Raw genomic sequence first — 4,185 nt, 5'->3', positions numbered from 1 at the left:
AGCAGGGGAGAGACAGAAAGCGCCAGGATGTGAAATAGCTTCCAGATGACAGTGTTCTGGCACGACCTGATGAGACACCCAAGCGAGGATGTAAAATTTGCACCAAAGTGTTAAAGCTTGCCCGTCCCCGCCATCCCTCAGCCGTGGGGCCGCGTCAGACGCTAATGGTAGAGGGGAAATTGGGGAACTTAAAAAGATTTACACAATTTTGTACAAATACATACCTACACACCGGATGGCGCTGGAATATGTGAGCCATGTTAGCGAAAGTTTAAATCACCACAGTGTGGTTTAGAAGAACGGGTTGTGGTTAGCTACACCCCAAAAATGTATATGCTCAAGGGACTGTGGCGCGGCGAGGGGCAATGGGGCAGGCGAAGTGTGTTGCGAGACAGCGTTACCCAACAGGCCTGCGTGGTGTTCCGCTGCAGAGGGGTACGGCACGGCACCAAGAGTAACAGTGGAACGGGGAGGGGGTGCAAAGGACACTCCTAACAAAGAGAAGACAGTGAAACCCCTGTAGCTCGCTCTCTCTCCCTGTCGAGCGGGATTAGATTAGATCAATATTCTTCAGGTGTGAATGAAATTGTATGAAATAAGCCATGTTGGGGAATGAACGAGGTAGATGGTGGCGCGATACGATAGACACAGAGGTGGGCAGGGAGGAAGGAACGCAGGCTGAGGGAAGGGAAAGGAAGAAATTCGTATAGATATGAAGAGAGACAAGGGAAAACTCCATGTAAACAGTCCTAGTCTTCTCGAGTATCTGATCAACGCAAGCTGTTTCGGAGGATGCCATAAGACACACCCAACCAGAGAGAGAGAGAGAGAGAGAGAGAGAGAGAGAGAGAGAGAGAGAGAGAGAGAGAGAGAGAGAAAGGACAAAGGGCTCAGTTTGATAGTATGAATGGGTAACGGGAAGAAATGGAAGGCTAATAAGAGAGGAAAGCGGTCTGTAGATAAATAAATGTGTAGATTAGCAAGTTGTGTGTGTGTGTGTGTGTGTGTGTGTGTGTGTGTGTGTGTGTGTGTGTGTGTGTGTGTGTGTGTGTGTGTGTGTGTGTGGCAGAGTGGGTCAGGGAGGAGGAGTATGGCAGGACCGGATGAGAGAGAGAGAGAGAGAGAGAGAGAGAGAGAGAGAGAGAGAGAGAGAGAGAGAGAGAGAGAGAGAGAGAGAGAGAGAGAGAGAGAGAGAGAGAGAGAGAGAGAGAGAGAGAGAGAGAGAGACAAATATGGCTTTAGATCATTAACAAGAGGAGAACAGCTTGTATCACTGACCTGTCGTACACACACACACACACACACACACACACACACACACACACACACACACACACACACACACACACACACAAACACACACGATAACTGCATTTTCTTCCGTGTTTAGCTAAGCAAATGGCGGCTGTCTTAGATTGTCAAAAATTATACAGAATAGCTGAATTATTGTCCGCAGTATTAGTATTGTTATCATTATCATCGTAATCAGTAGTAGTAGTAATAGTAGTAGTAGTAGTAGTAGTAGTAGTAGTAGTAGTAGTAGTAGTAGTAGCAGTAGTAATATGTTTTCGTCCCTATCATTGCCTTCATTTATTCATGATAGTAACAATACTGTTTTTTTCTTACTATACAAACAAACAAAGATTACGTTCTGTGGGTACGAATATGCTAAGGTACGTGTTGCCTCAGTGCTTTACTCCGTACCAGCGAAAATGAACTGGCAGTGTTGAGAAAACCAGGAACACAGGGTATGTTTTCATAATTTTGACGTTATTTTACGGTAAAGTACGGTCTTAATGCCTTGGCGTGAAGCCGTGGCTCATGTCTCATTTAGCCCGCGTCTCCTTCGGTTTTTTTATGCCTTTCCTCCCTTTTTCTTTTTTTCTTCGTGACTCATTAATCACTTATGGTTTTCAAACCCTGCCATCTACACTTTCTTCCCTCCTCCCCCACCTACTCTTCCTCCTATCTGGAGAATTCAATCTCTCTCTCTCTCTCTCTCTCTCTCTCTCTCTCTCTCTCTCTCTCTCTCTCTCTCTCTCTCTCTCTCTCTCTCTCTCTCTCTCTCTCTCTCTCTCTCTCTCTCTCTCTCTCTCTCTCTCTCTCTCTCTCTCTCTCTCTCTCTCTCTCTCTCTCTCTCTCTCTCTCTCTCTCTCTCTCTCTCTCTCTCTCTCTCTCTCTCTCTCTCTCTCTCTCTCTCTCTCTCTCTCTCTCTCTCTCTCTCTCTCTCTCTCTCTCTCTCTCTGCATGTCCACCCGCATTTCACTGTCGCACTCAATACAAACAGTTCTCAGGACCTTGATTCCTTAGAAGTCAGCGACCGACCCGAGATAACACAGGCACAAATATTTATTTCAACAATTATTCCCTTGGTAGCGCACTATATTGGCTTTGGTGTGGCGGTGAGCGGGTGTCTAGCAGTGTGTTTTGTGTGGTGTCCAAGCCTGTGACTGTGTAAGTACGTGTGTGTTTGGGTGTGAGGGTGTGTGGGTGTTGTACCGTACCGTCACGTGTGGGGTGGGTGGGTGGTGTGGGTTAAATTCTTGAAAGCAGGGGCGTTTGTTCCTAGCGGGGTCAGTGTGGGTAAGTGAAAGCCTCTGTGGGAAGGTGAATATATACGTAAGTACAAGCAGGAGATTATCATAATACAAATTCACCTGAGCGACGATGTACTTATTAGCCGCCAAATCGGAATGTTCCTTTGTTTCGAGATACCTCAAATATACAAGGCACCGATAAATATTTTTCAACTCTAGGAAGGTTAAGGCGTAAACGGAAAACTTTGCAATTAGTATAGTTATTCAGATATTAATGGTGGTACGAATAGATATAGATTGAAAAGCCATGGATTTACGTAAATTTCTGTGTCAAGGTGTCAGTGATCTGGTGTGTTGTATTTCCACGCGGATTACTGTGAGGTAAGAATAAGAAAGGAAATTTGAACATTACTATAGTTATTCAGATATCAACGACGGTGCGAGTAAGATTAGATGTGGATTGAAAGGTCACGGATTTACTTAAGTTTCTGTGTCAAGTGTCAGCAATCGATCGTGTTGGATTTTCACGTGGACTGCTGTGAGAAATGTTGTTTCCTCGGTGTTGTTGTGGTTTCCCGAGGCGTGAAGGCGTGGGGGGTATTTGGGCGAGACGGAGCTTCGTGTAAACATGAATGTCTTCGCGCTTTCTCCTCCCTGGACTCACTTGAATGCAAACTGTTTATCCTGCAGTTACTTTGGCACACATGCTCTTTTTCTTTTTCTTTTTTTATTCTTTTTTCCAGCCAAACACTCTATGCATGCAAAGGTGACAGATTTTTTTTTTCTTACTGCATTCATTGGTATTTGTTGCTTGTGTTTAAGTCAGTGCACATTTAAATGATTCTTTTGTGTTTTCTGTGCGTCCCTCCTTTTTTTTTTTTTTTTTTTTTTTTTTTACCATTATATTTCATCATTGTTGCCGAAAATTGTGTAGCGAGGCTGCGGTATCTTTGTGTTTGTCGAATTTGATACTTTATGATATGATATGCTCTTTCCTGACTCTCTCTCTCTCTCTCTCTCTCTCTCTCTCTCTCTCTCTCTCTCTCTCTCTCTCTCTCTCTCTCTCTCTCTCTCTCTCTCTCTCTCTCTCTCTCTCTCTCTCTCTCTCTCTCTCTCTCTCTCTCTCTCTCTCTCTCTCTCTCTCTCTCTCTCTCTCTCTCTCACACACACGTGTATCACTTCACTCCAGTTGACAAATGGAGCCCATAATATTTTTCCTTCCCAGACTATTACGAAAGTTCACACAATTCCCTCTGTCCTACTAACATTCCAGTGACTGCCTTTTACTCTCACCGCGCAAAATTCAGTTCTTCGAGCATTATGTGGAAAACTTAACGAATATTCTTTATGGAACACGTTATTCTATTTTATTTATTTATTTATTTATTTATTCTACTGCAGTTTGCTGTCGGTATTTGAACCAGTTTATTTCTCCTCGTCCCGTGGGATTCACAGGTGTCAAATTTTCTGGACCAAGAGCAAAAGCGAATTCAGGGAAAGAAAGAAATAAAAAGGGAAAGAAAACGTCATGTAATTCTCCTTCTCCCTATTGTATGTTTGTCTTCAAATGGCAATGGTATGGTGTGTATTCTTGTGTTCCCTGTGTGTTAGAAGCAGACGTGTTTTTAGGTAATTTTTGAACTATACA

Source organism: Scylla paramamosain, chromosome 5 (assembly GCF_035594125.1).
Source record: "Scylla paramamosain isolate STU-SP2022 chromosome 5, ASM3559412v1, whole genome shotgun sequence".
Lineage (NCBI taxonomy): Eukaryota > Metazoa > Arthropoda > Malacostraca > Decapoda > Portunidae > Scylla > Scylla paramamosain.
Note: the sequence above shows the minus strand (reverse complement) of the source record.